This window comes from Microtus oregoni, unplaced genomic scaffold, assembly GCF_018167655.1.
Source record: "Microtus oregoni isolate MIOR12 unplaced genomic scaffold, Mior012 000002F_ref0000024, whole genome shotgun sequence".
Taxonomy (NCBI): Eukaryota; Metazoa; Chordata; class Mammalia; order Rodentia; family Cricetidae; genus Microtus; species Microtus oregoni.
The window spans coordinates 6,387,332-6,401,783 of record NW_024543061.1 but is presented as its reverse complement, the minus strand read 5'-3'; positions in this window follow the sequence as shown (position 1 = coordinate 6,401,783).

Here is a 14,452-nt window from a genome sequence, read left to right as displayed (position 1 = left end):
CGTCCACAGACAGTGGGAGAGAGAAATAAGAAAGATGGCCTGGCAGCTTTCATGTGAGGGCAGGGAGATGGTGTGAGTGGGATGGTTTGAGTATGGCGTGTTTGCCCCAAGCTCATGGGCTAAAAACTGATAGACTTGGGAAGTGATTGTGTCCTTGGATATATTATAATATGACAACATTATTAGGAAGTGTTGAAAAGGGGGCCATGGAGCCTATCTATAAGAAATAGGTGAGTAGGTACATGGTCTATCTATAAGAAATATGTGAGTAGGTACACATTCTGTCTATAAAAAACACATTAGTAGGTACATGTTCTAGCTATAAGAAATAAGTGAGTAGTTACAGGTTCTATCTATTAGTAGGAGGTATAGGTTCTGGAAAGATACCTTTGCCTCTGGCTACATCCCCTCAGTAGCTTCCTTTTTCTAGCCACAATAAGGTAAGCAACATTGTTATTCGGTTACCTTCTGGTATGTTGTTCTGTCTCCTAACGTCTCAGAAAAATAAAATAAAACAAAAAAGATGATGTGGGAGTGTCATATATCAATCTGTTGATTTCATTGGTTAAATAATAAAGAAACTGCTTGGCCCTCATAGGTTAAAACATAGGTGGGAGGAGTAAACAGAACAGAAAGCTGGGAGAAAGAAGCTGAGTCAGGGAGTCGCCATGACTCTCCCACTCCAGGCAGATGCAGGTTAAGATCATTCCTGGTAAGCCAGCTCGTGGGCTACACAGATTATTAGAAATGGGCTAGTCCAGGTGCGAGAGTTAGCCGAGAAAAGGCTAGATATAATGGGCCAAGCAGTGTTTAAAAGAATACAGTTTCCGTGTAATTATTTCGGGTAAAGCTAGCCGTGCGGGCGGCTGGGTGCCGGGGACGCAGGCCCACCACACATATTACAACAAAAAGAAGCTCAAGAAACCCAGGCAAACAAATCTTTCTTCTTTTTAAATTCTCTAAGCCATTTGTCACAACAACAAAAAATTGATTATCATAAGAACACGATACATTAGTTTCCCCTGTGGATTCTGAGAATGATTTGTAAGAAAATCTAGAAGTAGTTTATTCTAAATCTCACCCTCTCTGACACATGTTAATCAACAGATTGTTTATTGCTGGCTTCATTTACAAAAACTACATTGTTATGTATTATACTTTCATATCATTCCAAGCAATCTACTTTTTAAAAGCATATGAGCATCCAATGAGATGACTCAGTGGGTAAAGACGTGTGTTCACAAACCTGATGACTTCAATTTAATCTCTGGGACCAACATGGTAGGAAGAGAGAACAATGCTTTCAAGTTATCCTCTGACCTTCACAAACTTGCCATATCTTGTGAACACATGTACAATGCAGTTTGAAAGACAATAGCCTAAAAGTGAGTGACATTATTAGGAGGTATGGCCTTATTGGAGGAGCTGTGTCACTGTGGGGGCAGGCTTTAAGGTCTCTTTTGTTCAAGCTTCCCTCAATGTGACTGTCCATCAACTTCCTATTGCCTGCATGATGGAGGACCCTCAGGACCTTAGTAGAAACAGAATCACCAAATGAAATGCAAACTGAGCTGAAACTGTAAATGTAAATTTTACAAGGTCAAACAAAAACCTCAGATGTAGGTCTCAGAAACAGACAAGACAGGGAAGAGACAATCGAAAGTGCTGAAGACGAGCTAGAAGAAAATGTTAAATCTAATAAAAATCTAAGCACAAAGTATCCAGGAAATCTGGAACACTATAAAAACCCATAATCTATGAACAATAGGAATATAGGAAGGAGAATAAATCCAGATCAAAGGCATATAAATATTTCCAACAAAATTATAAAATAATCTAGCTAACCCAAAAAAGCAAAGAGAACACCAAATAGACTGGACCAGAAAAGAAATTCCCTATGACGCATGATAATTGAAACATTAAACATATGGAACAAAGAAAGAATATTAAGAGCCACAAGTGAAAAAGACCTAGTAGCATATAAATGAAGACCGATTAGAATAACACCTAATCTTAATGACAACTTTTAAAGCCAGAAGTTCCCTGGGCAGATGTTCCATAGACTCTAAGAGACCAGAGAATCAAACCCAGATTAGTATATCCAGAAAAACTATAAATCATATAAAATGGAGAAAGAAAAACATTATACAGTAAAACCAACTTGAAGCAGTATCCATCTATAAATCCATCTCTACAGAAGGCACTTGAAGGAAAAGTTGAATCTGAAGAAGTTGAACCTAAGAAAACACAGGGACTAAATAATAATTCCAGACCAGGAAATCAGAAGAGGGGGAAAAAACCACACCATAGCAATAAAACAACAGAAATAAATAAACAGTGTTCATTCATAGTTCTCAACATTTTTGGTCTCAATTCATCAGCAAAAAAGCATAGATTAGTATATTGAATTAGAAAACAGGATCCATCTTTCTGCTGCATTCAAGAAATATAGCTTAACATCAAGGATAAACATTACCTCGGGTTGTAAAATGATAAATAAAGATATGCCAAGCAAATGCATTTAAGAAGCAAGCCTGTGTATTCATGTTAATGTCTGAGAAAATAGACTACAAATGAAAATTAATAAAAAAAATATGAAGGGACACTACATACTCATCAAAAAAAATCCATCAAGAGGATAATGCAATTCTAAGCATTTATATACCAAACACAGCACACATGAACTCATAAAAGAAACACTATGACAGTTAACATAACTCATTGACCCTTAAACAGTGATAGCGGGTGATTTTAATATACCAGTCTCGCCAATAGACAGGCCAAGCAGACATAAACTAGACAGAGAAAAGCTGTAGTAAAATAACATTATAAATCAAGTGAACCTAGCAGAAATTTATAGAACATTTCACCCAAACATAGAACAATATACTTTCTTCTCAGCAACTGATGGAACTTTTGCCAAACTTGACCACATACTTGGACATTAAGCAAGTCTCAACAGATGTAAGAAAATTGAAATAACACTCTATCCTATTTGACCATGTTTTAAAACTGGGTATCATCAATATAAAAGTATAAAAGCATTGCAACTGAACACCTCATCCCTGAATCAAAAATGAGTCAAGACAAAATTAATAAGAAAATAGAGAACATTTTAGAATTGATTGAAAATGAAAACACAGCATACCACAACTTATGAGACACAATGAAGGTGGTTCTACGAGAAAAGATCATAGCAATGCGTAAAAAATGGTGAGATTTCATGCTAGCAATTTAATAGTACATTTGAAAACTGGAAAAAAGGAAGAGATAACATGCAAAAATAGCATATGGCAATAAATAATCAAAGTCAGAGCTGAAATCAATACAATAGAAATGACAACAAAAACAATGCAAAGAACCAATGAAACACAGGGTTGATAATTTTAGAAAATCAATTAGATTGACAAACTCTCAGCCAAGTTACTAAAAGATAGGGAGAGTAGCTCCAAATTAATAAAATTAGAGACAAAAGGAGCATAACAGCAGACATCTAAGGAATTTAGAGAATCATAAGGACATATTTTAAAAATCTGTATTCCAACAAACTATAAAATCTAAAATAAATAGGTAAATTTATTGGCTATAGGATCCACCAAAGTTAAATCAAGATTAGATAATTTGTACAATTTGTACAGACCCCTAGACTCTAGTAAAATAAAAGCAGTATTTAAAGTTTCCCAACCAAAACTAGGCAGGGCCAAATGCACTCAGGGAAGAAATCTACTATATTTCAAAGATGAAATAACACCAATACTTCTCAAATTATGCCACAAAATAGAAACAGAAGGAATATTGCCCAATATTTTTTAGAGATCACAACTGTTCTGATACTTAAACTGTAGAAAAATCCAACAGATAAAGAAAATTACAGATCAATTTCCCTAATGATCATAGAATCAAAAATTCTAAGTAGAATAGAACACATCAAAAAGCTTATCTACCATGATCAAATAGGCTTTATGCCAGGGATACAGGCATGAAGTATATGTAAACTTGTCTAAACAAACTAAAAGGCAAGAACCACAAGATCATCTCATTAGATGAAACAGCTTTTGACAAGATCTAACACTTATTCATGTTAAATCTTGGAGATACTATGGATACAAGGGGTATACTTCAAAATAATAAAGGCAGTTTACAAAAAAACCCACAGACAACATCATAAGCAGAGAGAAACTTAAAGTGTTTCCACAAAACTCAGAAATAAGATTAAGGATGGCCACTTGCAAAAGAAGCTGAAGTCTCAGTCTCTCTCTCTCTGTCTCTGTCTCTCTCTCTGTCTCTGTCTCTGTCTCTCTTTCTGTCTCTGTCTCTCTCTGTGTCTCTGTCTCTCTCTCTCAGAAAATATGATGTTCTACACAAAAGAGCCTAAAGACTCCACCAGGAAACTTCTAGAGTTAATGAACACATTCTTCAAAGTAGCAGGATACAAAATGAACACACAATAATCAGTAGCCCCCCTATTTGCTAATGACAAACAGACTAAGAAAGAAATCAGGGAAACAATATACCTTCCACAATAACCTCAAAAAAAAAAAGAAAAAAAATCTTAGAGTAACTCTAACCAAGCAAGTGAATAATAAAAACTTAAAGACATTGAAGAAACAAATTGAAGAAGTATAAAAAGATGGAAAGATCTCCCATGATGAAAGATGAATGGAATATATACAGTGAAAATGGACATCCCACCAAAATGTGTCTGAAGATTCAATACTGTCAGCCTCAAAATTTCAACACAATTTTTCATAGAACTTCAAAGGACAATTTTCAGTTTCATATGGAAACAAAAACAAAACAAAACAACAAAACCAGGAAGCCAAGCAGTGGTGACACACATTTTTAATCTCAGCACAAAAGAGGCAAAGGCAGATAGAACTTTGTGAGTTCGAAGCCAGTCTAATCTACAAAGTGCATTCCAGGACAGGCTCCAAAGCTACACAGAGAAACCCTGTCTCAAACAAACAACAAACAAACAAACAAACAACACAAAAACAAAACAAAGAAACAAACAAACAAAGACCAGGATAGCTAAAACAATCCCAAACTGCTGGAGGTAGCATCATCCCTGATCTTGAATTATATTACAGAACTATAGTAATGAAGACAGCATCCATGATATTGGTATGAGAACAAAACATTGACCAAAAAAAATTGAATTGAGGACCCAGACTTGAGGCCACAAGCTTAATGACATGCAATTTTTGACAAGAAAACAGAACTACACACTGGGGAAAAGGCAGGATCTTCAGCAAATGGTGCTGCTCAAACTGGATAGCTATGTGCAGAAGAATCCAAGTAGATCCAGATTTATCACCCTGCATAGACTGAGGACTTCAGCATAAGGCCAGACACACTGAATCTGATAGAAAAGGAAGTAAGGAGTAGTCTTGAACTCACTGGCATAGGAAAAGACATTCTGAACAGGACAACAAAAGCATGGACACTAAGACTAGCAACTAACAAATGATACTTCACAGAACAGGAAAGCTTCTGCATGGTAAAGCACACCTTTATTTGTGCACAAAGGCGGGCTACAGAATGTGAAAAGATATTTATCAATTACACATTCAATAGAGGGCTAATATCTAAAATATATAAATTACTAAAGAAAAACTGGACTTCAATTAAACAACCCAGTTTAAAAAGGGGTTACAGAAGTAAAGAGAGAGTTCTTGAAAGGTAAAATAGAAATGTCTGAGAAACACTTTAAAATGGCCAGTGTTATCAGTATCAGGGAAATGCAAATCAAAAATACTTTGAGATTTCAAATTCCTTTTAGGAAGCTACAGTTAATCTGATACCAAAACCACACAAAGACTCCACCAAAAAAGAGAATTACAGGCCAATCTCACTCATGAACATCGATGCAAAAATCCTCAACAAAATACTGGCAAAACGAATCCAAGAACACATTAGAAAAATTATCCATTATGATAAAGTAGGCTTCATCCCAGAGATGCAGGGCTGGTTCAACATACGAAAATCTATCAATGTAATCCGTCATATAAATAAACTGAAAGAAAAAAAACCATATGATCATTTCATTAGATGCTGAAAAAGCATTTGACAAAATTCAACATCCCTTTATGATAAAAGTCTTGGAGAGATTAGGGATACAAGGGTCATACCTAAATATAATAAAAGCTATATACAGCAAACCGACAGCTAACATCAAATTAAACGGAGAGAAACTGAAAGCCATCCCACTAAACTCAGGAACATGACAAGGCTGTCCACTCTCGCCATACCTCTTCAATATAGTGCTTGAAGTTCTAGCAATAGCAATAAGAAAACATAAGGGGATCAAGGGGATCTGAATTGGAAAGGAAGAAGTTAAACTTTTGTTATTTGCAGATGATATGATAGTGTACATAAGCGACCCCCAAAACTCCACCAAAGAACTCCTACAGCTGATAAACACCTTTAGTAATGTGGCAGGATACAAGATCAACTCCAAAAAATCAGTTGCCCTCTTATACACAAAAATACTTTGAGATTTCATCTTACACCAGAAAGGATGGCCACGATCAATAGAACAAATGACAGCTTATGCTGGATATGGAGTATGGGTAATACTCATCCATTGCTGATGGGAGGGCAAACTTGTACATCCACTATGAAAAGCAGCTGGTGAGGAAACAGGGAACCCATTTACTTCAAGTTCCAGCTATACGCACACGGATATTTAATGAAAGGACTCTATATTCTTCTATAGAGATACACTGCCGTGTTCATTGCTGCTCTATTCACAATAACTAGAATATGGAAATAACCTAGATGTCCTTCAATAGAAGAATGCGTAATGAAAATGAGCTACATTTCCATAATGGGATATTATTCAGCTGTTTAAAAGAATCATGAAATTCACAGAAACGTGCATGAACCTAAAAAAAAATCATACTGAGTGAATAACCCATACTCAAATGTCAAATTGTGTGTGTGTGAGTGTGTGTGTGTTCTCTTACTTGTTAGTTTTAAGCCTTTGGTGGACATACTAAGATCAGTATAACCACAGAAGTTAAGTATAGAGTGAAGGATAAGGGGTGTTGGGGAAATAATCCACCAAGAAGAAGAAATAGAATATATAGTTATGGAGAGACCAGGAAAGGAGTATCGATCACTAAGGACCATCCAAGGGGTTGAATGAAATCTTACTACAGTAGAAACTTCTCAAAATTTATACATATATGAAGTAAATTTAAATGGGATCACTAAATAATGGGAGCAACAAAGCTCCAATTAGACTTCTTCTACCACCAAATGAAATCTCTAGTGCAAGAATGGGTCACATCTACTTAAGAGGTTAATCAAATGGGCCGCATAGACACATATACACAACTCAGGTTATTGGCTTCTCTCCTTAAACATATGGCAAGACCGTATTGCTGAAAACAGCAATATCTCACTGAACATGGAGAATTCAAGATGGTGCCTAGCTAAAACCTTCATCCCAACTGACCAGTGTTCATTGTATTGATAGATTGTAAGAGCCAGAGGGAATGGAAGACACTAAAGAAACAAGAATTTCTAGGTATATCAGGACTGACACACACACAGATTCACAGACTGTGGCAGCACGCGCAGGGCCTGCAGAGGTCCAAGAGAGGCAGGGCCCCACTACTGAGATTGAAACAATGCATAAGCCCCCATCCCTAACCCAGAAATTATCGGCAATTGACAGCTGTTCATCAAAGAAAAATTATTTTTCTCCAAAGAAGTCTCCCCTGGATATACAAACCCTTCTGAAGGGCCAACCTCTTGCCCAGCAGTAGATGGCCAACACAAAACAAACTCAATAGTACTCTCTGTTTGGCTGTTTTTCTTCTTTTTTTTTCTTAATAGTTTTTTGCTTCTTAGTATGGTGTTTGATTTTGTAATTTTATGGGTTTTGTCTCTGTGGGTATGTTTCTCATGCTTTTTCTTTGTTCTTGTTTTTTTGTTATTCTCTCTTTGTTTTATTCTGGCTTGATTGTGTTTATATTTTCTGTTTATTTTCTTTAAAAAGAGAGAGAAAAAAGGCATGGAGTTGGATGAGTGATATGGTGAGGATTTGGGGGAATCTGCGAGAAGACATCAGAATATGCTATGTGGAAAAAAATATTTTTATGAAAAAATTCACGTATCCCCAAACTCTAAGTTTGAGGCAAGAGAAATGGCTTTGCCATTAAAAGAATTCGCTGTTTTTCTGGAGTAACCCAATTCTCAGCACTCCTATTAAGTGACATACAACTGCCTGTAATGCTAGATCCAGGTGATGTAACCCTTTTTGTTGACCTCATAGGCTGTAAGAACACAGTCCATGAAAAAAACCTGTGTGAGAAGAAGTTTTGAGAACTTCTGAGAAAATTCCAAAGATGACAAAAGTCTTAGAACCTCTGTTTCTCCATAATAGGGTTTGTTTTTGGAATGTGTTGTCGACCCACTCCCAGGTATAATAGGAGTATGTTTTCTTTAGATCATTCACCATCTTACACATTGTTATTCAGAATGAGATTTCCAAGCACAAGCTGTCCTTGTGACTGTATACAGCATAAACCAGTGGCTCTAAACCTTTCTAATGTTACAACGTCTTATGTTATGGTGACCCAACCATAAAATTATTTTCATTGCTATTTCATAGCTGTAATTTTGCTATGGTTATTAATCATAAGGTAAATATTTGTGTTTCAAATTGTCTTAGGTGACCTCTGCAAAAGGATCCTTCCACACCACACACACACACACACACACACACACACACACACTTTGCTTATCTGTTTTTTCCATCTTATTTTCCTTGGTGCTGTTTCCTTTTGTCATCTACTTGTTCTACTAACATTGCTCAGGATGTGTTTATAATCCCTACCTCAGGAAACTGTAATACACACATGTCTCCACACATATATGCTTGGAAATTTGTGTGTGTGTGTGTGTGTGTGTGTGTGATTATTGTGGAGGTGCCTCTTGTTGCCACTGTAGCTGGTGGTGTGAACCTAGGAAAGTGGAGTCTAAAATGAGGTGGACTAAAGTCTCATGCAACAGCCATCTCTATTGAGGGCATCAGACAATTTATATTCTGAGGGTACTCCAAGGGTTAGGGAAAGTCAGATGAGTAAAATTCATTTGAATTCAGGCTTTTATACAGTCACAAAAGCAAGGTCACAGTGCTCAACTACAGTCTTAAGCTCCTAAACTAAGGCGACCCACCCAGAGCGGTGAGTGCCTGCCAGCCAGGCAGGCCTCAGGGTCCCCTGTAAGGGAGCCAGGCACCTCCAGCTCCGGCGCCAGGCTTCCTGCGCGCTCCTGGATACCCCCCCCCCCACTTGCTCCATTCATCCTGTTGGCCCTGGATCATTGGGCTACCGGCGGCCCTGTTTAGTTGCTGAGGAATCCCATCAGGAAGGTTGCAGAGGAATCCCATCTGGACGGGAACGGTTCCTGCTTCTACACTGAAGAGATATACCCTGAGAGTCAATCACAGCAAAGTCTGGACCAAGAGACCAGGCCTCTCCTGTCTCCATTTGAAGGAAAAGATGGGAAGGCGCCAATACAAGAATTCCTCCAACAATCTGAAAGGCAACATGACACCACCAGAAACCAGGGATCCCGAAATAAGAAGAATTGTACACCCTACTCCTGAAGAAATAGAAGAAAGCGACTCAAAAGTGAACTATATGAAAATAATAGAGGACCTTAAACAGGAGGTGAAAAACTGCCATAAACAATTAGAGATTACAAACAAAAAGGTAGAGGAAATGAATAAATCGCTCAAAGACACGCAAGAAAACCAAGAGAAACAAGAAAAAGCAATCAAACAGGTTAGGGAAGCGGTTCAAGACATGAAGAATGAAATGGAAGCAATGAAGAAAGCACAAACCGAGGGAAGAATGGAGATGGAAAATCTGGGTAAACGAACAGGAATGACAGAAACAAGTACTAACAACAGATTACAAGAGATAGAAGAGAGAATATCAGACACTGAAGATACCATAGAAAAAATAAACACACTGATCAAAGAAAACAGAAAAACCAACAAATTCTCATCACAAAACATTCAGGAAATTTGGGACACAATAAAAAGACCAAACCTAAGAATAATTGGAGTAGAAGAAGGAGAAGAAGTGCAGCTCAACGGTACAGAAAATATACTTAATAAAATTATAGAAGAAAACTTTCCCAACCTGAAGAAAGAGGTACCTATGAAGGTTCAAGAAGCATACAGAACACGAAATAGGCTGGATCAAAAAAAAAAACATCCCCTCGCCATATAATAATCAAAACACAAAATACACAGAATAAAGAAAGAATATTAAGAGCCGCAAAGGAAAAAGGCCAAGTTACTTATAAAGGTAAACCTATCAGACTTACACCTGACTTCTCTATGGAAACCATGAAAGCCAGAAGGTCCTGGATAGATGTACTGCAAAAACTAAGAGATCACGGATGCAAGCCCAGACTACTATATCCAGCCAAGCTTTCGTTCACTATAAATGGAGAAAACAAAATTTTCCAGGATAAAAACAAATTCAAACAATACGTAGCCACAAATCCAGCCTTACAGAAAATTATAGAAGGAAAATCACTAACCAAGGAGTCCAACAATGCCCACAATAACTCAGTCATCTAGAGACCTTTCACCAGCGCAACTCAAAGAAGGGAAATACACAAACCCTACTACTAAAAAAGTGACTGGAGTTAACAACCACTGGTCATTAATATCACTTAATGTCAATGGGCTCAACTCACCTATAAAAAGGCACAGGCTAAGGGATTGGATACGAAAACAGGATCCAACGTTCTGCTGTCTACAAGAAACACACCTCAACCACAAAGACAGGCACCTACTCAGAGTAAAGGGCTGGGAAAAGGCTTATCAAGCAAATGGTCCTAAGAAACAAGCAGGTGTGGCCATACTAATTTCTAACAAAGTTGACTTCAAACTTAAATCAATCAGAAGAGATGGAGAGGGACATTTTATACTCATAACAGGAACAATTCATCAGGATGAAGTCTCAATCCTGAATATCTATGCCCCGAATATAAAAGCGCCCACGTATGTAAAAGAAACATTACTAAAACTCAAGGCAGCCATCAAACCACACACACACTAATAGTAGGAGACTTCAACACTCCTCTCTCACCAATGGACAGGTCAATCAAACAGAAACCTAACAGAGAAATTAGAGAATTAATGGAGGTAATGAAGCAAATGGACTTAACAGACATCTATAGATTATTCCACCCGAAGAGGAAAGAATATACCTTCTTCTCTGCAGCTAATGGAACCTTCTCGAAAATTGACCACATACTCGGTAACAAAGCTAACTTCCACAGTTACAAAAAAATATTAGTAACCACCTGTGTCTTATCAGATCACCATGGATTAAAGTTAGAATTCAACAACAATGCTACCCCCAGAAAGCCTACAAACTCATGGAAACTGAACAGTCAACTTCTGAACCATACCTGGATTAAGGAAGAAATAAAGAAAGAAATTAAAGTCTTCCTTGAATTCAATGAAAATAAAGAAACAACATACTCGAACTTATGGGACACTATGAAAGCAGTGCTAAGAGGAAAGTTCATTGCACTAAGTGCCCACTTAAAGAAAACAGAGAAAGCACATATTGAAGACTTAACAGCCCACCTGAAAGCTCTAGAAAAAAAAGAAGCAGACTCACCTAGGAGGAGTAGAAGATTGGAAATAATCAAACTGAGGGCTGAAATCAACAAAATAGAAACACAGAAAACAATCCAAAGAATCAATGAAACAAAAAGCTGGTTCCTGGAGAAAATCAACAAGATTGATAAACCCCTATCCAAACTAATCAAACGGAAGAGAGAGAATACGCGAATTAATAAGATCAGAAATGAAAAGGGGGACATAACCACAGACACAGAGGAAATTCAGAGAATCATCAGATCATATTACAAAAGCCTGTATACCACAAAACTGGAAAATGTAAAAGAAATGGACACTTTTTTAATAAATACCATATACCAAAGTTACACCAGGACCAGGTGAACAATCTAAACAGACCTGTTGGTCGCGAAGAATTAGAAGCTGTTATCAAAAACCTCCCTACCAAAAAAAGCCCAGGACCAGATGGTTTCAATGCGGAATTCTTCCAGAACTTCCAAGAAGAGCTAATACCCATACTCCTTAATGTATTCCACAATATAGAAACAGAAGGGTCATTACCTAATTCCTTTTATGAAGCTACAGTTACTCTGATACCAAAACCACACAAAGACTCAACCAGGAAAGAGAATTACAGGCCAATCTCACTCATGAACATCGACGCAAAAATCCTCAACAAAATACTGGCAAACCGAATCCAAGAACACATTAGGAAAATTATCCATTATGATCAAGTAGGCTTCATTCCTGAGATGCAGGGCTGGTTCAACATACGAAAATCTATCAATGTAATCCATCATATAAATAAACTTAAAGAAAATAACCATATGATCATCTCATTAGATGCTGAAAAAGCATTCGACAAAATTCAACATCCATTTATGTTAAAAGTCTTGGAGAGATTAGGGATACAAGGGTCATATCTAAATATAATAAAAGCTATATACAGCAAGCCGACAGCTAACATCAAATTAAACGGAGAGAAGCTCAAAGCCATCCCGCTTAACTCAGGAACACGACAAGGATGTCCACTCTCTCCATACCTCTTCAATATAGTACTTGAAGTTCTAGCAATAGCAATAAGACAACATAATGGGATCAAGGGGATTCGAATTGGAAAGGAAGAAGTTAAACTTTTGTTATTCGCAGATGATATGATAGTGTACTTTAGCGACCCCCAAAACTCCACCAAAGAACTTTTACAGCTGATAAACAGCTTTAGTAATGTGGCAGGATACAAGATCAACTCCAAAAAATCAGTCGCCCTCTTATACACAAAGGATAGGGAAGCAGAGAGGGAAATCAGAGAAGCTTCACCATTCACGATAGCCACAAGCAGCATTAAATATCTTGGGGTAAATCTAACCAAGGAAGTGAAAGATCTATTTGACAAGAACTTTAAGGCATTGAAGAAAGAAATTGAAGAGGATACCAAAAAATGGATGGATGTACCTTGCTCTTGGATTGGGAGGATCAACATAGTAAAAATGGCAATTCTACCTAAGGCAATTTATAGATTCAATGCAATCCCTATCAAGATCCCATCAAAATTCTTCACAGATCTGGAGAGGACAATAATCAGCTTTATATGGAAAAACAAAAAACCCAGGATAGCCAAAACAATCCTATACAATAAAGGATCTTCTGGAGGCATTACCATCCCTGACATCAAACTCTATTACAGAGCTACAGTAATGAAAACAGTGTGGTACTGGCATAAAAACAGAGAAGTCGACCAATGGAATCGTATAGAAGACCCAGATTTTAACCCACAAACCTATGAGCACCTCATTTTTGATAAAGGAGCTAAACGTATACAATGGAAGAAAGAAAGCATCTTCAACAAATGGTGCTGGCACAAATGGATGTCAACCTTTACAAGAATGAAAATAGACCCACATCTTTCACCGTGCACAAAACTCAAGTCCAAATGGATTAAAGACCTCAATATCAGCCCGAACACACTGAAAAGGATAGAAGAGAAAGTGGGAAATACCCTACAACAGATGGGCACAGGAGATCGCTTCCTATGTATAACCCCAGAAGCACAGACATTAAGAGCAACATTAAATAAATGGGACCTACTAAAACTGAGAAGCTTCTGCAAAGCAAAGGACACTGTCACTAAGACACAAAGGCAACCTACTGACTGGGAGAAGATCTTCACCAACCCCGCAACAGACAAAGGTCTGATCTCCAAAATATATAGAGAACTCAAGAAACTAGACTTTAAAATGCTAATTAACCCAATTAAAAAATGGGGCACTGATCTGAACAGAGAATTCTCAACAGAAGAAGTTCAAATGGCCAAAAGACACTTAAGGTCATGCTCAACTTCCTTAGCAATCAGGGAAATGCAAATCAAAACAACTTTGAGATATCATCTTACACCTGTGAGAATGGCTAAAGTCAAAAACACCAACGATAACCTTTGCTGGAGAGGTTGTGGAGGAAGGGGTACCCTCATCCATTGCTGGTGGGAATGCAATCTTGTGCAACCACTATGGAAGTCAGTGTTTCGGTTTCTTAGGAAATTCTGGATCAACCTACCCCTGGACCCAGCAATACCACTCTTGGGAATATACCCAAGAAATGCCCTATCATATGACAAAAGCATTTGTTCAACTATGTTCATAGCAGTATTATTTGTAATAGCCAGAACCTGGAAACAACCTAGATGCCCTTCAATGGAAGAATGGATGAAGAAAGTATGGAATATCTACACATTAGAGTACTACTCAGTGGTAAAAAACAATGACTTCTCAAATTTTGCATGCAAATGGATGGAAATAGAAAACACTATCCTGAGTGAGGTATCCCAGACCCAAA